Raw genomic sequence first — 27,285 nt, forward strand, 5'->3', positions numbered from 1 at the left:
TATGGCACATTGCACAAAACACACAGGAACTCACATATACATCATTGACAGGGGACATCTGACAGTGAATGGAATGGACACACCAATATAGCCGCCACCATAGCATGTTCGCATTCACACTTGGTGCTGTTGAGAGCTGCATTCCACTCCCACATCGTGCTGAAACATAGGCATCCTTCACACAAAACACCACTCCCTGACATAGACTGTAGACACAAGGTCAAACCTGGACTGCATTGGAGGAGACATGCTACTCACAGGAGCCAAACTGCAACACACACACCACCGGCCCTCACTGTCATGAGCATTGAAAAGCCAGAGTGCTACATTGCCCAATCCATGTCACCATGGAGAACATTGACAAGTCAAATCACATATGCACGTACAAAACTCAGCACCAGACTCATTAACGATGGTGACATCATCACTTGTATGAAATGAGATGGGAACTAGGAACACTGGGAAAAAACACTTCCTTCACAGAGATCACAGGCATACCGGACTGTGACCAGGTCGTACCAATACACCAATGTGGCACACAAAGACTAGCAAACTCTGCTACCACACACGCCCCAATAGTATAACATATCCCCAGTGGAATAGCACGTATGTCCTTGTTAAATCTCACATGTGTACAGGGATGACACACCTGTGTCAGCAACGTGATGGCCCTTGAGTAGTAATGGTCATGTACCGACAAATCTATCCATGAGCTGGGCATGCACACACTTTGACATGCACATTGAAATGTTTCATTGTGGCTGGGCAATGTGCAACAACAATATCAATATCTGTCCGTGACAACCCGGAACAAAGCAGTGTACAGGCAGGCATCTGTTCATACAGTAGAAAATGGCATGTTTGTGAACCATTGACGCCTGTAGAAACATAACTTACATTGTGTGTCTCTTCCAAACACAGGTGGTGCTGGGGACACAGCACCAAATGAAGAGGATTCCCAGTCCCAGACTCTGGTGGACACTCTGCACTCTGGTTTGACTCTGTCTCTGTCCTCTTCGGATGACGGCGAACAACCTGGCACCTCTGGTGTGAGTCATCATGCAGCACCAGCAGCACCAACATCTGCATCCCCTGTACCCACGCCTCCAGCATCTGGAAACAGACAGGGCACCCCTGCCTACACAGACAGACCAAGGCCACAGAACACCCACAGCCCACGGACACAGGACCCCCTGGAAGCTGCAGACAACACCACCAGCAACACCACCCAAGGGGTCCCAGTGTCACCTGTGCGTGCCGCCGCTGGTCCTGCCCATGTGGATAGGGGTGCTGGGAGGGGTGGGAGGCAGAGGGTGCACCTTGAAGAGGGGTCTGGACTGCATGATGACCCTCAACTGGCATGCATCATAGATGCGTACCAGGATAGCACCGGAGGATTTGGTCGGGTAGTGGGGATCTTCAAGGACATACAACAGGAGCAGGCTGCCCACCATGCCCGCATGGAGGAAAAGTGGAATGCACTTACTGCGGTGCATCGGGACATACTCCAATGCCTCTGCCAGATCACCACAAACATGTCCACACCTCCCTGTGTGGCCACAACATCTGTTGCCACACCATCTGCCAGTGCCACAGGGAGGGAGAAGGACTCTGGCGGAGAGTCCCCTGCACCGCAGAGGCCTGCACCTGAGGATCCCCCCAAGAAGAAGAGGGGTCGTCCGAAGAAGGACATGTGAGACGCAGATGTCCCTGCACATCCCCCAGGGCCTCTAAACCTGTTCTGGACAATGTTCTTTGTGCGCAACCTTTTCACCTTGTCCGATCGGACACAACTCGCCCACATGACATGGAAGGTTCATGTTGGTCAAATGTAGCAGATGGCTGTGGACTTTAATCTGGACATTTCATCTACCAACACTTCCAACTCTACTGTGAACTTTGAATTCAAAATCCAATGTACAGCACCCACCATCCTGTGCACTTTCCTCACACATGTTCGAAAAAAAACTCACCAGTACACCATACTTGCCTCTGTTGTGATTCCAACTTGTCATGTGTCATGGAGATGTTGATCTGATAAACAACACAGTGCATGCCAAATACTACAACAATGTGACCACCATTAGGTGAATCATGGTGATGTGACACATGTGAGGGAGACACACCACTATGGCACCACAACACATACTCACCATGGCCATGTTACTCATCCCACACAATGATGTTGACCTGAAACACATTGGTATGCACAGACACAACACCTATCCACAGTCATTGGTAACAAGTCCACATGTGAGGTAAGCAAATGTCAATCAGATGTGGGAAGACAGACAACGCACCTAACAAAGCATAGCACAGGTTCATTACACATCAGCAACATGTTTATTCTAAAATAGTTATAAGTCAATGTACATTACGGTGGGCACACGGTCACAGAGTGTCTGAGAATTTAAGTCCAGGGGTGTGTGGCACATCACTTGATGGCAATTGACTATTCCCACACTGGTGTTGGATTCTGGGTGTTGGGGGTCAGTGTTACAACAGGCAAAGTACCCTGGGAAGGACAGACACAAGACACAGTCAAAAGCACAGCAGAACAGGAGAAAAATGCAATACACATGCACAAAACATGTCACAAGAAACCTACACAGAAACAAGTTGGCAGTACTACACTATTTTGGAGTACAGACCACCTGAATGGACACAGCACTGCACGCATCCAGTCAAGTGGCACACAGACACACTCAGACAGCAACAGAGCAGCCACAACACATTTCAGGCTAACTCCATACATTGACTTAACAACCCTGTAAACTCACATTCAGGTGAAGAAGTTGTTGATGAGCTGTGTGCGGACGTCACCCTCATCTTCATCATCACTGGCATCGTGGCCCAGGCCAGGATCCTCCACAGGGGGTGGAGGTCGGTCATCGTCATCCTCGTTGACAGGCACCTTCTTCCGCACTGCCATGTTGTGTAGCATGCAGCATACAAGGATAATTTTGCACACCTTTGCAGGGTCATATGGGAGGGCCCCTCCAGTCTTGTCCAGGCAGCTGAAGCAGCTTTTCAGAAGGCCAAATGTCCGCTCAATCACCCTCTTGCTCAACCATGTGCCTCATTGTAGCGCATCTCAGCTGGTGTCACAGGGTTCCTGAGGGGTGTCAGCAACCACGGCATGTTGGAGTATCCAGAGTCACCTACACACAAACAATTGAACAATTAGCTGAGTTTTGTAGGAGTGTGGAATACAACATTGCCAAACACACACAATGGTAAACAGTCAGTACACACCGACAAGCCAGGCACGCTGGCCTGGCATCTGTGATATCAGCGTTGCAATGCGACTACTCCTCATGATGTAGGCATCGTGCGCAGAACCGGGGAAACGTGCACACACATGTGTGATACACATGTCTGCAAGACATACCACCAGAGCATTGATCGAGTGGAAATGTTTCCTGTTCCGGTATGCCTGCTCATGTGCCTGTGGTGGTATCAGGGCCACATGTGTACCATCAATAGATCCGATGACGTTCGGCATCCTCCCCAGTGTATAGAAGGCATCCTTTATTTCAGGGAGTTGAGCTGGGCTAGGGAACTTGATGTACAGGTCAAGGAAATGCAACATCCCCTCCAAGACATCGCGTAGCACATGACTAAACATAGCTTGCGACATACCACCAGCAGTAGCCACAGTGTACTGGAAGGTACAAGTAGCAAACAAGTGCAGGGCTGCTATCACCTTCACCTCTGGGGTCAGTCTGTAGGGTATGACCGGCCAGGTAGCAGATGTGGCGCCAACTGCTCCGCCAACTCCTCAATCAGTGGCCTGGTGAAGCGGTACCATCAGATGCAGTCACGTTCCTGCATGGTTTCAAGGTCTAGGAACGGTCGATGGACAGCTGGTGCCCTGCAGAACAGAGATGCACAAAGGAAGATTGTCGATTCATCCACCCATGTGGCCATGACCAAGCAAAATATCACGTGATACATCATGACAATACACAATGTACTGAGGTGTGTGCTGTTGGGCATGGACACATATGTCACCTACATTGACATCACCTCACATCTCAAGTCCACATGTCCACATAATTTCCATGTAGTGCAATGGCCAATCATTGGGCTGTGTCACGCTACCTATGTACTGCTGTGACGTTACAAACACACACCACAGTGACAAGTGAGGCCTGATGTCTCCCAGGCATCACAGATCTTTGCCATGTAGATACCCAGGGTCCCTGTATTGCCACATTGATACTGGCATGACATGGCGTATCACGTACACGCCACAAGGCAAGCGTGAATCCCACAGGTAGTGGCCACTGTTGTCTCTGCAGGCCCTACATGTACGTCTCTTAGACACACACACAACCTCAAGGTTGCTGCACATACCACATGGATGTGGAGACTGTCTCCCATTGGGCACACTTGATCAGCCACATCTGAGACACAACATGCACATGGACTGTGGGTGTACATCAGAATTGTGGCTACATGTCTCACTGTGATGTACATGCCATCACCCCCAGGACTCAGGGTGTATGTGACATGTCCTAAACATATCCAACCTGCAACTGTGTCCACGATTCATGCCCATAACTTTACAGTTGCACATCACAGTGGTAATGTGCACAACACACAAAGGATTCTGCCCCCATGAACACTTGCACAGCCTGGGAGTGACTGAACAAGAGTACAGCACAACAAACCAAATGTTGCCCACCCAACACACAGGGAATGCCGCCTTACATGCCATGGGACACTGTGTGGCCAATGCTGTAGTGTGGTAGGTGTGTACATGTGTCCCAGTCAAATAGTCACACCAATGAGCTCTGACGCGGGTGACAATGCGTACGCATTGCACGGTACATGACCGAGCCGTGCGTATGCTTTGCCATTGACTGCAATGAGGTCTGACGCGGGTGACAATGCATACGCATTAAAGGGTTCATGACCGAGCCGTGCGTACTCTTTGCCATTGACTGCAATGAGGTCCGACACGGATGACAATGCGTACGCATTGCAAGGTTTATGACCAAGCAGTGCGTATGCTTTGCCATTGACTGCAATGAGGTCCGACGCGGGTGACTATCATGCATGCGCGTCGGGCAGCCATGGTCCGAGACAGGCGTACACCTTGGCCATAGAATCGTATGGAGACGGGTGCATGTGTATTTTCAAAATACGCATTGTACGGTCAGTTGACCGAGCCGGGCGCACCCATTGGCTCTGGACTGTGATGGAGACGGATGCAGATTCAAAACTTGTACGAGTTGTGCACTGAAAATTCAGTTGGATGCCTACAACAATGTTGCAATTCCTAGGGTTTTATGAAGTGGAAGATTTGAACAATGCGGAAGACGTGTACGAGTCGTACATTTCCATGGATTGGCCAGATTAATAGAATGCAACCGTGTTGGACCTATCACTGGGGACACATGGCACAGAGTCTGCCTCTGCAGCACAGATATAAGGCTGGCTGTCCCCCAGGGAGCTCACTTGCCCGCACTACATGCTACTGGACCACATCCCTGCTACCACTGCTGCTGTCTCTACATCCTCTGGCTACTGCTATGGCACGTACACTGGAGAGGGCCCCAGCCTTCACTGAGGAGGAGAACCTGGCCCTGCTGGACGGGCTTCTTCCACAGTACAGTAAGCTGTATGGGAAACCAGGGGAGCAGGTGAGTGTGCAGTCCACTGCCTTCCTAATTATGATGTTGTCTGACTAGCAGTACTAGCAGTGTGTACACCAGTGGCAAGCATACTCACTGAGTACTTTCATCTCCCAAAGTGTGCAGGTACATGTAATGAACAGGTGTTCTGCAGCTAAAGTACATTTGTGCAAGCTAAAACTTCCCAGGCATTGTTAACGTGTCAGACATGCAGGCCATTTGTCCTTTTCCATGGGTGCACTACCTGTGTCACTCATTTCCCTTTGTGATGATGACATGTATATCCAAATGTGTGCAGCACAAATATGGGGCATGTGTGTTAATGGACTTTTAACTTTGTCATCCTCATAGGTTGATGCCCACCAGAAGCAGGAGATATGGCTGACCATCACCCGGGCAGTTCGTTCGGTGGGGGTCTACAAGCGCCGGATCCGCAACTGCCAGAAGAGGTGGCAGGACCTTCGGGGCTGCACCCGGAGGATCGCAAGGGTCCAGCTGAAGCTGTCGCCTCCTCGCAGGAGGGGCAGACACTGGACCCTGACCCCCCATATGCTCCGGATACTGGCGGTGGTCTTCCCGGACCTGGATAGGCAGCTGAAGGCCAGACAGCAGCAAGGAGGGGGTAAGTCCATGCCTAAAACTGTGTACGATGTCTGACATGCTAATTGTAGTCTTTTGGCCTGGTCACACTTCCACATTACGTAGGTCTTGTAGTCCAATACTCATGTCCCTCAATTGTGTGATGCACCCTCCTCATCTGATCCACAGGTGTGGCCCCTACAGTCTGTTGCTTGTGTCACTAGGGCACTGTGTCACTGCAGTCAGCTATGCTTCAACTTCCGGACAGCATCTGTTCCCGTGACTCTGTTGTGTGTTTCATGGGTGGGTCAATTGTTTACCCAATGCCTGAGATCTGACATGTGATCTGTGTGCCCTTGATATGTGTTCCAATTGCTGGTCTGACTCGCCACATGTGGCTGGGGTATTTCAAACAAACCCATGCAGCAGGGGACTCCAATTTGTGTCCCCCAGGAGTATGTATATAAAGTGTGTCACACTTGCTTAGCCACCTGACTACTGTCCAGGGCCAAAGACTGTTTCACGTAGACCTGGACCGTCATGCCTACTCAAGGACATTTAGAAACACTCTGTAATCCCACTCCTGTGTATCAACTTACAGGTTGTGCTTAGTGACATGTGCCTTCAGGTGTCTGCCTCTGTGTCATTATGGTGTGGCTTCCAGTTACGTACAACTGGGGTGTTCATGAGTTTTAGGGTCCGCAGGACATCTGAGATGGGACTATGAGAGACAAGACCTGTGTGACATATAGGTGTGTGATCATTTGACAGTGCACAATGGTGTATGCAACTGTGCACTTCAGGCAGCTGGGTTACATGCACAGCAGACTGTGATGTGCTAATGTACAGGTAGTTGTGTTCACAGAGACTCATATGTCTGATTTGTATGATGTGGGGGTCTTCTGGGATATGTTGTTTGCAGGAGATGGGAAAGTGCACTTGTCAGCTGCAGAGTTTGCTTTACACCTGAGCCATGATTGTGACACAGTGCATACTGTTGTTGTCTGGATGCCCTGCCGCTGTGACAGGAGACAGTGTTGACTGACTTTCCAGGCATGCCAGTGTCATGGTATTTAACTTGCTATGAGTGATCCTGCATTGTGTTCAAGTGTGCTCCATGCATCCCATTGTGGCATTGACTATCAGGACATGAGAACATCATAGTGTGTGTTGCTGGCATGCATCACAAGCATGTGAAATGAGTCTCTGCCCATCCCTTCATCCGGACACCTGTACTGAGTCAGTGGCAAGAGATGTGCTGTGTGTATAGTGACATACTCCTACATGTTCACTTGCATGTCCAAAAAATGTGTGGGTGGTGCATGTCGGCACATTGGGGTATTAGCATCCAACATGCAACAGACATATGGGTGCAAGTCCAGGAGGGATATTAGTGCCATGGTTGATGGTGAGAATGACAATTGGCTTATTCTAAACAGGGTGAGCACTTTGAGCAGTGTTCAGCTGATGATGCCAGGGCTTGCCCTGTGATGTGATGTACTCACTGTGGTGTGTGCAGTCAGTGCATGTGACTGATTTTGGTCTCTTTTTTCCTATTTCTATCCAGATACATCCAGAGCCACAGGAGCGGACAGCTCCACAGACCAGGAGGAGCCACAGAGCCTGACTGGGACAGAACGCGAGGAGTAGGGGGGACCCAGTGGCACGGAGGGCGAGTGGAGCCACACCGAGGAGTCCTTAGCACCATCCACCCCAGCTGAGGGCCACAGCAGCTCGGAGGATGACTCCCTTGTGGAGGCGGGTGTCAGCAGCCACCAAACTCCAGCTAGTGAGGCTGTTCCCTCCACCGCCCCCACCACCACCATCACCACCCTCCCATAGGCTCCCATCCCAGAGGTCCGTGGAGGCTCCTGTGTCTGGGAGCATGTCTCCTTTGTGCCAGGGGCCGCACCCCCTGCCCCTGTGTCCCCTGCTGCCCTGAGTGAGGAGTCTGTGGACTTACTTAGACAGATCCATGTAGGGCAGGCATCAGTGCTGAGTGTCCTCCATGCACACACAAGTCTGTTGACACAACTGGTGTCGTTCATGGAGGGCATTTCATCGGGCATGTCTGACCTACAGAGGACCAATCAGTCCGTGGCCTCCTCCCTGATGGCAGCAGAGTCCCTCCTCCAACAGTCCTGCACCCCTCCTACCCCTGCACCACCCACAATTCCTAGCACCCTACCTGTCCCAAGCACACACACACCTGCACATTCTCACAAAGCCACAGACACGGGCAGCACAAAAACACCCAAACCAAGGTCTAGACGTGCACACAAGCAAGCGCACGGGACTGATACCACACTCACAGTGGATGGTTTGCAGACACACACACAGTCATCCACAACCACTCTGCAGTCCTCCCATACCTCCCCTCCCAGCACCCTTCCCTTGCCTCAACTGCAACCCCACCTCCACAGAAGCTCTTCCTCTGTGACCTTGGCCTCTTCCCCACCGACCCAGCAGATCCATCTTACAAGGAGAAGAGGAAGTCCCCACACACAGAGGGGGTGTGGCCCTCACACCCGGACACCCTCCCCAGGCAGAGTCAGACTGAGGCCCCCACCCGCAAGTCCCCCCGGAGCCGGAAGAACAAGACCCCACCCCCGCCCGCAGCTCCACGGTGAAGTCTCCATCCTCCATTCCCCAGGCAACCACTCCAGAGGTTCCCCCGCCACAGATACACCATCCCCAAAATGCTGAGGACCTCCCCCCCTACCACTTGCCCTTCCACCCCCGGTCAGACGGTTAGTGCCACTGATGTAGGGACCGTGTCCCCCCCTCTGTCCTGCTGACCTCACCTGAACCCCATTCCGCTCCCATTGAGTTAGGCACTGCAATGGAGTCCACAACCACCCCGTCTGACTTGGGCACTGCAGTGGGGACCCAATCCACTCCATCTGACCTGCCCACTGCAGTTGTGCTGGCACCCACCCCATCTGACTTGTGCCCCACAGTTGTGACTGCACCAACTGCTTCAGTCAGCTGCACTGCAGTTGCCAGTGACTCTCCTGCATCCACCACCCCTTCACTGCCTCCTTCTGCTGTGCCCTGATCCTGTCCCTGCGGTGCCTGGCCTGCCCCCATGTATGCCCCTCTGAGGGGATGTCCCCTGTCCTTAGCAGTGCAGGCAAGCAACGTCTGACAGTTGTCACTCAAGTTCACTTCTTGTCTTTTGATAATGGACTGGCCATTGGCCTTTGTTTTGAATGGACGTTTAATTTTTCATCTGCTGAATAAAGCTTTTTTCTTTATCCATGTGAATTTGATTTAGCTCTACATTATGTTGATGATGTTTACCATGACCTTGCAGTTCTAATGCTGGTTTTCAAATGTTGAATACTGAGGTGTTGATGTGAGGTACTCCAGGTGGTCCATGAGATATGTATCCTATTCTGATCGGTATCCATGTCATCCTTTGCAGCTAACTGGGTGTGTCATGATTAACAATTTGTGAACATCTCTGTAAACATTTGATTAAAATGGTCACATCTGTGGCTTGCACACATGCACATATGATGTGCTTCCCATTGTCCAATTTGTCTATTTCCCTGACTGTGGGCGCATCTCCACTGGACCTGCAGGTGTGGGCATCATTGGTGTGGGAGCAACTGGGTCCTCTGTGCAACTTGCTGGACATATATGTTGAGTATGTGTAGATGACTGAAGGGACACTCCCATACCCAGGCTGTTGTGACCAGAGCCTTCATTGTGTGGTAACTGATCGATGACTGACCAAGTGTTCTGCTGACATGACTGAGACCTGCTGGGACTATGTTTGGAACAGCTGAGCTTCCACAGGAGTTGAGTCCCCTCAAGTAAGTGTGTTGTTCCGTGACATTGCCTGGGCCCATGGTGTGTGTTGTGTGAGCATGTGTGTGTGTGTCCACATCACTTTTCATGCACAGGCAGTGTTCCCTTGATATGTTCCTGTTGTTGATGCTTCCTGAGTTGTACTGTGTTCATCCCACAATGCCTGATTGCCCACTAAGGGGGGCCCATTGATGGGTTACTTTTGTATGGCACTGTGTCCACATCAGTGTCACTCTGGTTCAGCCCCCCTCATGTGTTGTGTAGTTGCCTGGGGATACTGAGACACACACACACACATGTTGTGTTAGATGTGCAGTGTGAGGTTGCCTGTTTGTGTTTGTGCATCTGCACCAGTGCATTGGTATTGCTGTTGTGGGCCATTGTCTGGATGTTGTTTTTGTGATTTTCCATGCTGTCCCTGTGAGTCACATCATTCTGCACATTCATCCTGGTTGTTAGGTGCCATTGCTGGCATGGAATGGGAGTTTGTGACCTGACACCTACAGTCTACACAGGTTGTTTTGATTAGTGTGTCTATTTCGACATGTGTGTATGCTTTGTGATGGTCACTTCTGCTTTTGTGCCATTGTACACTGTATGCATTTTCAGCCCCCATGGGTGGTGCTTGTCTGCACATGGCCAAGAGTATGTTAGGTTATGTTAGGTTATCACAGCACTCTGTGGGTATGGGACACAACCACTACTTTGCCCCCAAAGTGTTTCATGTGTTGGGACCCGAAATCATACATGCTGTTTGGCATTTGCAGCTTTGTCCATGATGACACTTACCTTTTGGTCACTGTGATGAGGGGAGTTTTGTAACCCATCACCACAATGCTCAACATCTGCTGTAGTTTGGAAGCACACACTTAACTTTTGTTCTACACAGTGAGGGGGTGTTATTTTTACATTGCCACAGTGCTAGTGATGCTTGCCTTGTGTAGGCCACACTCAGTTTTTGGTCACACATGTGATGGTAGTTACATTGTATGTTCGAAGTCATGATCGCTGTTGTGGGCATTTGTCACAGACTACACACTGTTGTCATGATGTTAGGGGGGATTTTTTTTGCGGACTTACATAATGTTGGTGTATGATGGATGTGTGGCGCATCACACATCCTATGATTGGGGGTGGCATTAGTGCTGGCAACAGGTCCCCTATGGGTGGGGGTGGCAGGAGTACTGGGCAACATAGTCCCTATGGGTGGGTTTGGCAGGAGTGCTGGGCAACAGGTCCCCTATGGGTGGGGGCGGCAGTAGTGATGGGCAACATAGTCCCTATGGGTGGGGGTGGCAGTAGTGATGGGCAACAGGTCCCCTATGGGTGGGGGTGGCAGTAGTGATGGGCAACAGGTCCGCTATGGGTGGGGGTGGCAGTAGTAATGGGCAACATAAGCCCTATGAGTGGGGGTGGCAGGAGTGATGGGCAGCAGGTCCCCTATGGGTGGGGTTGGCAGTAGTGATGGGCAACATAGTCCCTATGAGGGGGGGTGGCACTAGTGATGGGCAACAAGTCCCCTATGGGTGGGGGTGGCAGGAGTGATGGGCAACATAAGCCCTATGAGTGGGGTGGCAGGAGTGATGGGCAACAGGTCCCCTGTGAGTGGGGGTGGCAGGAGTGCTGGGCAACAGGTCCCCTATGGGTGGGGGTGGCAGGAGGGATGGGCAACATAAGCCCTATGAGTGGGGGTGGCAGGAGCGATGGGCAACAGGTCCCCCATGGGTGGGGGTGGCAGTAGTGATGGGCAACATAGTCCCTATGAGTGGGGGTGGCAGTAGTGATGGGCAACATAAGCCCTATGGGTGGGGGTGGCAGTAGTGATGGGCAACAGGTTCCCTATGGGTGGAGGTGGCAGTAGTGATGGGCAACATAAGCCCCATGAGTGGGGGTGGCAGTAGTGATAGTCAACATGAGCCCTATTGGTGGAGGTGGTAGTGGTGCTGGCCATACAACCCCTATGGTGGCCTGTTGTTAGTGGCCAGGATATGGATCCCCTGTGTTTGTGTGCCATTGTGCGGGTACGTGCCATTTGTTTGTGTGGTGGGTGTCTGTCTTACCGTCTGTGCCGGTTCCTGATCCGGTCATAGATAGAGAGTACTGGTATGACTTGCGCGATGGGATTCATGATGTGCTCGTCTCGTACACGCTGCTTGTTGCTCCGTCTCGTACCCGTTGCAAGCTGGTCCGTCTCGTAGCCGTGGATTGAGTTGTGGCGCGAATCGTAGCTGATATGCTTCTGTTCCGGATGCTGTGACGTGCCGTATGTGGTGACCCGTCCGGCGCGTAGGAAGTACGCATCGTACTTGTCCGGGCGGAAACTGCTACGGATACTGCTTCTGGGCGACTCGGTTCAGCGTTAGGAGTTACGGCTCGGACGGAGAATGAAGCTTGAATCACAGCCTACGTGTCGGTCGGGTTTTTGGCAGTTACGCGCATCATACTTCATCAACAGGACGGACCGGCTCCGGGTACAGGTCGGTAGCAAGGTAAGGCTACGAACAGCTCTCGGAGAGCTGTCCGACCCGGATCGGAATCGACCCCTAAGTAGCAGCGCTCAGTGTGCCACCTACTAAAGTAGCCTTTTAAAATGTGTCTCATGCCTGCTGCTGCAGCCTGTAGTGCAAATTCTATTTCGACTTAGCAAAATAATCTTTTTACCACTCCTAAACCTTCCTTCTTATTATTTATAAGTCAACCCTAAGAGAGGCCGTAAAAGCTTATAGGACAGGATGCACAGTATTTAAAAAGTAGTACATGTGTTTATGTTTTACATGTACTGACAGTGAAAAACTACTAAAGTCATTTTTCACAGTTGTAAGGCCTATCTCTAAGGCTAACACTTAGTTAACTTATTGCATTTAATAATTGTTAACACCAGATTGGGAGCAGATAGAGAAATTATGTGCCGGTTAGTTGGGGAAGAGCTGGACCCGGTAATGATTACATTTCAAAGGATCTTGCCCACAGCAGACACAAAGGAATCTGACACCAGGCCTACCCTTGCCTTTGTCTCCCTAACAGTTTTGAGCCAGAATCAGGTGAAGAACTGACCAGAATCAGTTTTGAGGGTAGGTCAGGGAATTCTCCCCACACAAAGATTGGAACCAGGTATAAACAGAACACCTTCAGAAGCACTCATCTGTACACTCCTGGAGAAGGACTGCCCTGCTGACAGAAGGACTGCCTTGCTGCTTGATGGACTGCCTTGCTGTCCGAAGAAGGAAGATTGGACCTGCTTGTCTTGATCCCAGGTGACCCAGAATGACTACAAAGCTGACCTCCTATGTGAGCTACAGGGACACAACAAGAGTCCAGAGCCATCTCTGCAAATTCTTCGCTGACCAATACCAGCTGAACCTGTATGGACCTGCCTGAGGCCTTCTGCTGGCCTCTGCTGGGGTTAGTCCTAATCCCCCAGAGGTGCCACACAGGTCCCAGACCCTTAACTGGTATCAGTGAGAGCTTCTCTTGAAGCAGAATGTGAAAGTCCTGAAGTTTGGGCTTCTCAGAACGGGCCTGATTGCGCTGAAATTCTGCCATCTGAGATGACCACCAAGACAAAGCTCCAGCGAGACCGGCTCTTACCCTTGACAGTGACTGTCTATGATGGCCTGCAACACAAGTTCTGTGCTTCACTCTATAGCAACAACAGAACACAGCAACCACCAACATGAAGCTCAAGCAACAACTGGCTTTTCGCACTACAGCAATGACCATCTAAGATGCTCGACCTGCTTTTCATACTTTAAGCCTCCTCCTCACACCCTCCTCCAACACGAGCAGAACTCTTTGTGCCAGGACTTGATAAGGTAACATTTTCAGTGGAACTAACCTGGTCCTGCTCCATCACAGTTGACCTGAACTTATGACTATCCTCTAGTCCAGCATGACCAGATAAATGCGACAGGTGGTTCTGCCTCTTTGCAATATTTTCATTTAAAACTTTAAAATTCAACATCTTCAATTTTACTTATTGGATTTTGTTTGTTTTGTTGTCATTTTACTTATTAAAGTGTATTATATTTTTCTAAATTAGTTTGGGACCTTTTCTTGTGTTCTCTCTTTATTACTGTTTGTGTGCTGCATAAATAAATTACAAATTGCCTCTAAGCCTGATTCCTTTGTGCCCCGCTACTAGAGGATTCAGAACAGGTTAATTCATTGACTTTTGTTGTTCAGCCTGACAAGGACTGTGGTTGTTGTCTGAATGGGGCTTCCAACCTCTCAACTAGCAACCCAATTTCATACAGTAATAATAAGTGTAGATAGGGTGTTAGGGACTGTCAATCTATAGTCAGGATTCATGATTATCATGAGATTGATACCTCGATAGACCCTTTAAGCCTAAGTTGAGCGAAACTGTACTTTAATGCAAATTTCGTCATTTATATTGCGTAATACAATGTGAGCACCACAGACCTACAGTAAGCACTACAGACCTACACTGTGAATACCTATCCACATTATAAGGCCTACCCCAGATAGATCAGTGTCAATCCCTGAAGAGTTTCTTCAGTGACAGACTGACTTTGTGCAGATATTGGGCTGTGCAAGAAGGTATTGTCACACACACAATCTGCACACATCTGCACATGCATGTTTTCACGTGTCCAAGTTCAACTGGCCCAGATAATCTTAATCTAGGTGTGCAGAAGAAACCTTATCCTAAAAGGTGTACATCGGGGGTTAGCAATGTCAGTCTAGTCATCTAATTCATTGCCTTTACTATGAGTGAGACTGAGGTGGTGAGGCTCATAGTAAAAGTCTGAAAACCAGGTAGTCAAGTGTGAAAAATCCTGAGGAACTAAATTAACATACTACTACGAAATTGAATCTTTGGTATATAGAATTAGATAAAACAGCAACACTGGTGGAGGAATGTGTTAAAGAAAAAGTGTTTGTTTGTCAAAGAGGAATACAGATATTTTTTAAAAGTCAGAAAAAAATGTAAGAGAACGAAACTTTAGGGCACACCATGTGTTCTAAATAAGTAGTGTTGTTTTGTGCTCACGATGGCCATATGTATGTGGGTGGTTTTAGAGAATAGGAAACCCTGGGATCTTTCCAGAGTAGCTTTGCTCAGGAAAAGTGATTCAAAGAAACAGGAAGCAGCATGGTCTTCAGAGGATGGTAATTGAATGTTCAGCGATCAAAGTAAATACATTCTTAAATCACAGATGGGAAATGATGTGCTAATCTTTTAAAATAATTCTCAAATTCAACAGTGATCAAAATGTAACTAAGAGTAGAAGAGACAGAAAGCCTACAAGGCAGCGGGTGGATTATTTGTGTCATTCATATTTGGATGCATATTTTCAATATCACTTAGTCATCATCTGGACATCAGCTTCATTGAAGAAGCTAATGATGCCGTGATCAAATGATGACTTTAGTGTTTGGAGGGCTTGGGTGTGTTTGTTTTAATGAAGGCCATGATTATGTGCTTGGATTAAATTAAAAAATTCATTTTGTTAGTGTCTGGTGTTTATTGGAGCAAAGAACACTAAGGATCTTTGCAATTTGTTTTTAAATGATTTCCAAATATTTGTCTCAAGGTAACATTCGCACCCCTACATCTAAACCCTGAAAGCAGCTGGTAATTGCATTTGATAGCAACAGATCCTTAAAGCATTAAAATATTGATCCAGGATAAGAGTACATACTCCACTGCCTTCACAACACCTGGGCACTCATTTTGTAAATGGAACTCAATTAAATGCTTCAAATTTCAATCCAAGCGATAATCAGTGGAAGCAAAAGTTCACATGGTCACTTTTCTTTTGGTGATAACGGTTCTCACAAGTACCAATGTGCACTGCCCTGTTTTCCCTTAGTACATAAACGAGTAAACCATCCAGAAAAAAGTACAGGTCAGGAGACAGAGTCACAAAAATGTTAGGCAGGTGTGACTAACTCTTCTAAAACCTTGACTTACTCATGATTTTCAGGAGTAAGGTATGAGTAATCCTCACATACTCCTGGCTTATTCCTGGAATTCAGCTATTCTTCAAGAGTAAGTCTTAGCCAACACTTTGTAAATGTGTCCCAAAGTGTCTTTTTAAGTGGAAACATAAGCCTTTTTGCCTTGGCATTTAGTACATTGTAACAAAATACAAGTAGGCGAAAAGAGTGGGCCCTATTCATCAAAGCATTTTTTAGTATGTAAAGTAGTACTCCAGTAGCACTAATTTGCATACTCAAAATACTACTCAATATCCTCTAGCTGAAGATCTCTATCCACACTTGCCCTATCACAGATGTGTAGTGTTCTACACCACAAGTGCAGAGAAATCCATACAGGTAAGTCTTTGTTTTGGTGCAAATGTGGGGGCAGGAGGGTGGTAAGGAGAGTTGTTGGAAAATGGGGAGTATCTGCTATTAATATAGGGAAACTAAGAAAGGGTACAGAGAGCATATGCACATAATAAAACACACCTACAAAAGAGAGACAACTGCTATTCACCAAAGTTATATCTTAATTTATTTCAATAGTATTATTGACAAAACAGACTCAAACCTACTCCAGCCAAGTCTTGGCCCTGTGTGGTATGTCACATACCACACAGGGCCAATCACTACTACTGCAATGCGCTCTCACAGAAAGTAATGTAGACAGGGAATGGCAGCAACAATGCATAGCCAAACAGTAAAATAAAGAGAAACATGTTAATAGGTTTAAATAAATAAAATGTGTCATTTTTATTTTTAAAATTTTAATTTTAACAATATAACAGATACACAACAGTAAATCTAATTAGAATTAACACTATAGAACACTATAGAACACACACATCGCACCAGGGGTTAAATCACAATCAACACACCTACTTTTCAGGGGGGCAGTGAGTAGCCTGGACTGCACCACACTCATTAACATGTGAAACTTATAACAACATCTACCAATCACACAAAGCGTACCCATGTAAGAAGGCAACCAACAAATAAAACCATTGTTTCATTGAGTTGTAAAACAGCTTTGTTGCACTGCCTCTGACTTTGAGAAAAAATATTTTAGGGGGCGAGACTGTGTTTTACAAGCAAGAAGCAGTCATTGCCAGATACCATTTCTCTCCACATGTGATCCTTGACATGGTTGCAGACTGGTAGCAGGCGCTTGCTTCATTTACATCCTGCTCCCAGAACATTCCTGCACCTGTTACAATACTGCAAACACAAGGAGGTGACGGTTGGAGCGCTGAAACTTTTCAGACACTCGCCCCCAGTCACAGATCTGGGTTGAATCCATCATCGTTCTTTAGCTCACTTCGCCACCCAATGGCTTGGGGAGCTAAAAAAGGTTGGATTTAGGCCCAGATCTCTGTACTGGGGTGAATGTATGACATTGTACTGCATTCTGTCTATCAATTGTTCTTTTTGCATTTTACAATACTGTCTGCACACAGTTTACTGGCCACTGGATCTTTCCAGAGAGTCAGTGGAGAATCTGTGGGCATCTGAGATGAACCTCAAGTCGGATGTTTCAATTTATTGCCATGCAGCAACCACTGACGGAAAGGCAACAAGTGACAATGAATGTCTATTCCATTGTCACTTTTCTTCAGTATTAAGAGCCACTGACATTTCAGTCACCCCACTAACCCAAACACCTATCCACTTCTGGCACTTCATCTATGTGCAAGCTGTCTGGGATCCCATGCGCTGCTTCATGGCCTTTCCTATGTGCAACTTCAACTGTTGCCTTTTCTCACAGTCAGCATTGCATGTCAGTTGCTTGCTGGGAATGTCAGCGACATGTGGCTACTAGTTAAGTTTTACTAGCTCATACTGACATGGCATCACAAACATAGTCACTTGTAACTTAATCCCATCACAATAGACACATGTAACACTCACATTGCATACCTAGAATTTCTGCTTGGTTCTCAAGGTAACCACAGTATAACAATTATCATATGTCTTGTTGCACGTAATGCCTGGTCTGTCCTGTCTCTCCATTTCCTCACCCCCTTCTGACATCCAACCACACCTGAAGTATGACAGTGCACACAAATGTAAGTAGGCCATCATCGAGCATAGTTTTGGTATATCCAGGATGCGCTTAAGATGTCTTGATAATATGGGGGCAGGTGCATCAGTACTCTCCAGAAGTAGTGTTCACGGTCGTTGTAGCAGGTTGAGTGTTGAGTGCATATGCTTACATGTAGACTTTATCCCTAAATTAAGGCACTATCCAGGTTTACAGAATGGGACACAGAACAGAGGTTGGGGCCTGGGAGATTGACCAAATAGTAGACTCACATTTCACTTGAGATGCTATTTTAGTGCTTATCACAGTGGTTGGATGGTGCTGAGTCAAGGATAAATTGTAGACTATGTTCACCTCTACATATATCATTTGGAAACACCAGTTTTGCACTGTCATGTTGTCATATCCAAAATTGCAAGTCTCATCGTAATATGAATCCAATAACTCATAACCCAGTAAATCATCGATTTAGTATACTTTATGGCTGTGTTCATTAATCCCATCACAATAGACACATGTAACACTCACATTGCATACCTAGAATTTCTGCTTGGTTCTCAAGGTAACCACAGTATAACAATTATCATATGTCTTTGTTGCACGTAATGCCTGGTCTGTCCTGTCTCTCCATTTCCTCACCCCCTTCTGACATCCAACCACACCTGAAGTATGACAGTGCACACAAATGTAAGTAGGCCATCATCGAGCATAGTTTTGGTATATCCAGGATGCGCTTAAGATGTCTTGATAATATGGGGGCAGGTGCATCAGTACTCTCCAGAAGTAGTGTTCACGGTCGTTGTAGCAGGTTGAGTGTTGAGTGCATATGCTTACATGTAGACTTTATCCCTAAATTAAGGCACTATCCAGGTTTACAGAATGGGACACAGAACAGAGGTTGGGGCCTGGGAGATTGACCAAATAGTAGACTCACATTTCACTTGAGATGCTATTTTAGTGCTTATCACAGTGGTTGGATGGTGCTGAGTCAAGGATAAATTGTAGACTATGTTCACCTCTACATATATCATTTGGAAACACCAGTTTTGCACTGTCATGTTGTCATATCCAAAATTGCAAGTCTCATCGTAATATGAATCCAATAACTCATAACCCAGTAAATCATCGATTTAGTATACTTTATGGCTGTGTTCATTATTCACACACACTGGGAATTTTGACTCACCATAACAACCAGCATGTATTGCATGGACCATAACGCATAACACCTGTATGATTACATCCCCACAGCTTCATATTCAAAAGCACCTGCCTTTATATGATAGTAAATCACGACTTTAATAATGTATTTCAGGTATTTCTATGAAGACTTCCACAAACTCAAACATGTTTTACCTTTTATTATCTATGTGCATCTGTCTAATCTTCCTATTTAGAAAAATTCTCCTGCTCGCTATGTAAGTGGAGAACTCCTTCCAGAAGTGGAGAACTCTACAATCAGCTTAGAGTACTCTGCCTTCCATGATTAACAGGGCATGACATAAAGGAATAGGAAGAAGCCTATTCATGAGCCATCCAAAGACCATCTCAAAATCCTCCTACATTTTTCTACTCCTTTTACTAATGATATACCCAAGCGGCTGATGAGATGAGATGGCCAACAGTTTCTCAGAGGAGGAATTAGAAATTATTGGCAGGTGCTCTTCAATTCATGTTCTTAGCTATAACAATGACGTGGAACTCAGGTTAGCAATGCTGCACAGACTGAGATCTTTCAGCGCTATAGTGCAGTGGACATATTCACATACAAAGCCAGGAAGTTCTTCAAGTTCTCGGAAGACCTTCAATGCTGGCACCCTTGAAGGCATAGGATGTGCTGGGGGTACCATGCCTGCCAGACACGTGGTACCCAAGGTTTTCTCTTGTCTGCCATTTGTTGCAAGTTTCATAGTTTTATGTCACATTTTGCTGGCATCTGGTCATGTAGTCTGTATTCTATATTGTCAACTACAATATGTAGTTTTATGGTTAGTGGTAATGTAAATATTTTGTAGTAATATACTTAAATTATTTATGAGGTATTTTATAGTTTGCTAGCACACAGGAATCTTTTTTGTAGTGCACCTTACCAATGTCATACTGCCTTATTTGTTGCAATAAGACACTTACTAATACACAAAACATATGTATTTCAGGTACTTTCTCACACCTCATTGGCATTGTGCAGCACATGGTTTGACCTTTTTTGCTTAGTTACACAAATAAATGGGCGTTGTCTTACAATGTACATACATTTTACAATTACAGTCTCAGCTTTTGCATGTCCATATAATACCAGTGAATGCTCTACTAATGAAAATAAATTCTGGTCCCTCAATCATGTGTATGTTTCTTTTTGCCACTGATCCAGCGGAAAAACTGGGAACATTTTTAACTCACTACAATTTCTTCAATTAGATCATTTTTACTCACCGGGCCCATAACATAACCTACTTCAATCACTGGCCCTCTAGCAGATCTTTTATGTGAGCTAACAGGGACTTCGATATTTAGAGAATGTGAGGTAATTACAAAAAAAATGTTTTCGGTCAACTTCCCATTGCATTGTATGACTTAAGTTAGCATTTGCTGCACCATTTTGTATTAGCCGCTATTTTGAGTAATCATCTAAACTAACTTCTTTCTCTCCTCGTGTCTGCTTCATCGAAAAGCAGCTGCCAATGTGTCCTCTGTGCCTGTATTTCTTCAAGGTTGAGTTTGCTGTGCTAATGAATAGACTGTTCATATTATTGCATACCTTTCCATCTAGATAGCCTTGCTCCCACAGCTCAGAGTGGTGAGGTCAGGCAGAGTAATCTTGAATGCAAGATAATGTGTACCCGGTCCCAGGATGGTAGCTCATCCTTCTGTATCTCCATCTCCTTTGATCACCAGCTATCAGAATGGAAAATTCCTGTCTGGGCCTGTCCTAAGGGGTATTGGAAATGTACTTTATGCCTTGCCATGTTGCCTAAGGTCAGTCCCTCTGCAACAGTCCAAGGAGGTTAGTCAGACTGGAATCCACTTGAGTGTATGACTAATAAATAACTTTGTTTTGTATTCTCTACTGCCTGTCACTTGTTTGGAAGGCTGAGAGGTGTTCGCGAGTGACCCGAGTGACCCTAATCGGGTCACTTCTTTCAGTTGGTGCCCGAACAGGGACTCCATTGGGTGAGTGACCCTTCCTTGCCCGCGGACAGGTGAGGAGTTCGGGGCCACGTCAGGTCGGACGGGCGGACCGGGGATCCCTGCATGAGAGAGTTGTGAACTCGCAGATGCCCCGTCTGTCTGACCGGGTGGTGCCTCGTCCAGTGATCATCCCTACTGGGGTCCTAGATGGTGAAACCGATGGAACTGACAGTTTGGTCCCACGAGTCGGAAGTGGAGAATAAACTTGTTTGACTAGTGTGCCCCAGGTGAGTCTGCTTTGGTTCTTTGTGGCTATGGCACCATTTTGGTTTGAATTTGGCACGGTCTGAGGACCGTCTTTGGACAAGCGCTTGAATTTGTTTGAGTTCCTTGTGAACATGGTACCACTTTGGTTTATATTTGATGAGGTCTGAGGACCAATTTTGGTAAGATATTTGCAAATATCTGCTTGGCATCAATAGTGAACTTGTTCTCATTTTAAAAGATGCCGTGAGGCAATAAAATGTTTTGTTTGGGCTGTCGTTGTTGTTCTACTGATGTTCGATTGGAGGAAAGTCAACCAGCGCCACCAGAAGGCACCCCTAACTTTGACATGTATGTCAAACATGGCCTTGGCCATATTATGTTTAGTACGTTGTAGCACAAATATGCGAGAGACAATGCTGAGTTCCAGTGACCGTTGACGGGCACTTTTGATGAACAGAAAATTAATTTCCTGCAGGATAAATTTTTTTGCGAAAAGAAGTAGACAGTTGATTTTTGATTCTCTCAGAACATGGCAAAAGGAAGCTAGACAGAGACAAATGAAAGGAGAGAAGAAGGCCCGGAAGGGAAAAATGCAGACATTGACTCTGAAAGCTATAGCGCATGATAGGGAAAACATAGAAAAAGGAATAGAGTGTGCTAATAGGAAGTTTTGATTGCAAGTTGATAAGTCTTATGTTGCCCAAGACGAGAATGATACTTTTGTGGAGGATTTGTTGGATGCTCGACCCTCGCCTCCGTATGCCCCTCAGAGGGTATACCCTGTACTACCCCCACCGCCTCAGTCACCCGGTTCTTCTCTTTTTGTTGTCTCTGTCTCTGCTACTGTTGCTCCGTCTGCTTTGGCCATGGCACCTCCTGTCCTTTCTTTGCCTTCGCCGTCTGTGGCAACTACGCCTGTTAGTGTTCCGGCAACACCTATTGCCTCGGCATCCCTCTCGCCAGCTCTTACGCCCACAACACAGCCAGTAGTGACGTTATTGCCCGGTAACTTTGTTATCACTCCCACTGTTTACCCCTATCCCCCGATGTCAGAGAATATTGAGACGCCAGTACGTGTCCCCGAGGACAAGGACTGGACAAAATTCAAGGACCGGTTAGGACAGACGTTGATAAGACCCGATGTGGGGGAGGCCGAGAAAAAGGTGGTGGCTAATCAGACAGCTCAGTGGGCTCGTAACCCAATTTACAGTGTGGAGGATGTGTGGGATGTGATGAAAGATTATGAGCCTTTTGTCCAGCAGCAGGCCCTTAAGCATATGTCAGCTACTTTGATTGGGCTTTGGGAGCAGTGTTTTAATGAGGCAGCACCACAGATTATCTATGATATTAAGTACCATGCCTACGTAGCTGATATGGAGCCTGGTCAGGTGTTTGGTAATGTTGCGACGTTGGTTGCCTATCAGAGTAGGCTGTTTGATAAGAGCCCGAAGATGGTGTCTCAGTTTCCGAGGAGAGAGGGAGATGCACCCCATATATCACCCTGAAATACTAGAGCAACGGGACCAGCATGGTGTCGTTATCAGACCATGGGTAGAGGCTCGGTTCCAAGAGCAGTGGGTTTATACTCCATGGAAGAGAAGTGAGGTTTTGTCCCTTAAGATTCAGTTACCCGAACCCAAGAAAAATCCTACTGCCTATTATAAGGACTTGACAGGGGCCGCTTCATCAACGGTGATGATGCTAGCGGATATTGAGGTGTTCTTTGGTTTATTGGTGCCTGTGGACATTTGGAGACAGGTGCACACACATGACCATGTTGTGGAATTGGGTGGTACCTGGGATCAGATTAAAGCATGGGACCAGGAAAGGAAGCCTGGTGGGAAGCCTAAGGCAGAGATAATAGCTTTGCCTGGTCGGATTCTTACGTATGTGCACTCTATTATTCCACCGAGAAGGGTAGACTGGGATAATTTAACGGCATGCCACCTGAAGAAAGATGAAATTGTGTCACATTTTTTCACCCGGTTTGAAGGTGTATTTTTGAATTTTAGCAGACAGGATTGTTGGTGGAGGGGGGTGTACGATTATTCGATATTAGATTTGTTACAAACTTGCTTCCTGAAATTGCGACTCAGTTGCAGGCCTAGGAGAGCACTTGGACTACCGCCTCCCCTTCCATAATACTGAGTATGGCACAGTACTATGAGCACAGAGAGAATGAGGAGAAAGAGAAGGTGGAGAAAAAGCATAAAGAATTGAAGAGGAATATGTTGTTACAGCAGGCTTTCAGTGGGAATGTTAGAGGACATGGGGGTTCGGACAGGCAGCTTCCCCATACTAGCCAGAATACTACGCCAGTAGGGCTGAATCAGTGTGCATACTGTAAGGAGGAGGGACACTGGCATAGCGAGTGTCCAGTGTTGTTGCAGAAAGCCCTTAGAGGACGTAGTTCTCGTGGACAGGGTTGTAGAGCTGGTGGACAGGGCAGAGCTAAGAATGCCACGGCCACACAGAATAGTTGGTGCCTGTGGACATTTGGAGACAGGTGCACACACATGACCATGTTGTGGAATTGGGTGGTACCTGGGATCAGATTAAAGCATGGGACCAGGAAAGGAAGCCTGGTGGGAAGCCTAAGGCAGAGATAATAGCTTTGCCTGGTCGGATTCTTACGTATGTGCACTCTATTATTCCACCGAGAAGGGTAGACTGGGATAATTTAACGGCATGCCATCCGAAGAAAGATGAAATTGTGTCACATTTTTTCACCCGGTTTGAAGGTGTATTTTTGAATTTTAGCAGACAGGATTGTCGGTGGAGGGGGGTGTACGATTATTCGATATTAGATTTGTTACAAACTTGCTTCCTGAAATTGCGACTCAGTTGTAGGCCTAGGAGAGCACTTGGACTACCGCCTCCCCTTCCATAATACTGAGTATGGCACAGTACTATGAGCACAGAGAGAATGAGGAGAAATGAAGGTGGAGAAAAAGCATAAAGAATTGAAGAGGAATGTGTTGTTACAGCAGGCTTCCAGTGGGAATGTTAGAGGACATGGGGGTTCGGACAGGCAGCTTCCCCGTACTAGCCAGAATACTACGCCAGTAGGGCTGAATCAGTGTGCATACTGTAAGGAGGAGGGACACTGGCGTAGCGAGTGTCCAGTGTTGTTGCAGAAAGCACTTAGAGGACGTAGTTCTCGTGGACAGGGTTGTAGAGCTGGTGGACAGGGCAGAGCTAAGAATGCCACGGCCACACAGAATAGTTCGGGTGGTAACTTCTTTGACGATATCATGGGTGGACAGTATGATCATGAAGATTATGATCTGAATGAGGTGACAGGGATGTCTCACAGTTAGGACAGCCAAGGGCAGAGTGAGGGACCAGTTCCGATACCTGTAGATCAGCACGGTCCTTATGTTATTGCGGATTTGCATGGCTCAGCTAAGGAATTTCTGGTGGACATGAGTGCAATGAATAGCACCATTTCTCGTGCACTGGTCCCCGGGGCAGCTCTGTCTTGCCATAATAATACCGGTTGTGAGCCCCATTCCCAAACCACTCACATTGACCATGGGTCCTTTTACTGTGGATTTGCCATTTCTGTTACTGTTTACTAAAGAAGTTGCATGCGACAATTTATTTTTTCCCAGACGGTATTTACATGACAATATGTCTGAATGTGGTCAGCCACTCCTCCCTGCTGAACTTAAAGATGTGCCGCCCACGTTGTGGGTGACAGGTGACACGAATGTCGGACTCTTGCAAATTCCCCCAGTTTCCATTAAAGTTAAAGACAATTCCATCTTGCCTCTAATTCCCAAGTACAAATACCATAGGCGGGGGAGCGAGCTTTGTTGCGGATTATACAGGATCTGATTAAATCGGGAGTTGTTGAGGAGACGACGGCGAATGTGTGTAATAGTCCAATTCTTCCTATTCTGAAGAAGGCACCTTTAGGTTCCTCTGATGCCCATCCAGGTGTTTATCGTTTTGTGATTGACTTGCGTGCAGTTAAAAAAATAGTGGTTCCTCAGTTTCTGGTTGTCCCTGACTTTCCTGGCCTTCTGATGATGATTCCTTCCTCTGCTAAATTCTTTTCTGTCATTGACCTGAAAAATGCATTCTTTAGTATTCTGATCCATCCCGACAGCAGGCACTTGTTCGGTTTTACCCTCACTGGCAGAAGCTTTAGATTCTGTCAAGCTCCTCGGGGTTATACTGAGAGTTTTTGTATACATAGCCAAGCCTTGAAAGCCCAATTGGATTCCCTTGTGCTTCCCTCAGGTAATGTATTGCTCCAATATGTGGATGATATCCTCACTGCTTCTGACACTGAAAAGGGATGCAAAGACAGTACGGTTAAGTTGTTGTTTGCATTTGGCTCACTATGGACATAAAGTGTCCCTTTCTAAATTTCAATATTGTCAACAGGAGGTCTCCTACTTAGGTCACCTACTGTCGAAGGAGGGTAGGAGATTGACCCCTGAGCGCATCAGCACCATTGTTAAAATGCCTATCTCTAAAACTCAGAGCGATGTGCGCACTTTTATTGGCATCGCTTCCTACTGTCGGCATTGGATCCCTAATTATTTTTTATTAACAAAGCCCCTGTTTATGCTAACCATTAAAGATTTGCATGAACCCCTGCATTGGACGCCTGAATGTCAGCAGTCTTTTGAGCAATTAAAGGTTGCGCTTTGCTCTGCACCTGTGCTTGGTACACCTGAATACATGCAGCCGTACATGCGGTATGTACACGAGAAGGCCGGTTGTGCGCTCTCTGTCTTAACACAGGCCTTTGGAGGTAAGCAACGGCTGTGTGATTATTTTTCTGCTCTTCTTGACCCTGTCGCAAGAGCCATACTTAGCTGTCTAAGAGTGGTCGCGGCAGTGGCCATCTCTTTACGACAATCAGCTGGGCTCGTATATGATTCCGACCTCACAGTCATGGTGCCTCATGCTGTGGATACACTTTTGAATACAACTAAGACACAGCACCTCACCAGTGCATGTCTGATCTGTTATGAGTTGATCCTTTTTGCACCGCATGTTACAATTAAAAGATGTGCCTCTCTGAACCTAGCCATGCTGCTAACCTTCCCTTCAGAAAGTGAGGAAATTGATATACACAATTGTATTTTTCGGACAGAGGAAGAAATGAAGGGATGGGTAGACCGGACTGATGTTCCCTTATCTGACCCCCAATGGGAACTATATGTCGATGGCTCTTGTTTCAAGTTACCAGATGGCACTACAACTGTAGCATATGCGATCACAACACTACAAACAGTAATCAAGACATCACAAGTCTCTTATCAGTCGGCCCAAGCTGCAGAACTTGTTGCCCTTATTCGAGCTTGTGAATTGAGTGAGGGACTGGCTGTATTTATACTGACAGCCAGTACGCTTTCAGTCGCCCATAATTTTGGACGGCTCGGGCAGAGAGGGGGTTTCTCTCTTCCGATGGGACGAGGCTCCACCATGGCCCTCTGATACATAGGCTTTTGTCCGCTTTGACACTCCCCAAGAAATTTGCGTTCACAAGGCAATCACCGACAATGTGGGTAAAGGGACTGCATTCGCAGATCAGATAGCTATGGAGATAGCGTGATCGAAGAAAAAAAAGTTGTTTGTGGCAGGTCCTTCCAGGTGGGTGCTCAAGGTTACCATGTTTGAGGTCACATTGGAAAGTGTCAAGGAGATACAAAGTGAGGCAACTATTGAGAAACTAGCGATATGGCAGGAAAGCACAGCACGTTTGGATGAAGATGGGTGTTGGACTTATAAGTCAGGGAAACAGAGATGGATGTTACCAGATGCATATGTTCTTCCCATAGTCACCATGGCACACGGACCAGCTCAAATCAGTGCTAAGGGTATTTATAAGTTTTTAGGCCC

Source organism: Triturus cristatus, chromosome 4_2, assembly GCF_964204655.1.
Source record: "Triturus cristatus chromosome 4_2, aTriCri1.1, whole genome shotgun sequence".
NCBI classification, from domain to species: domain Eukaryota; kingdom Metazoa; phylum Chordata; class Amphibia; order Caudata; family Salamandridae; genus Triturus; species Triturus cristatus.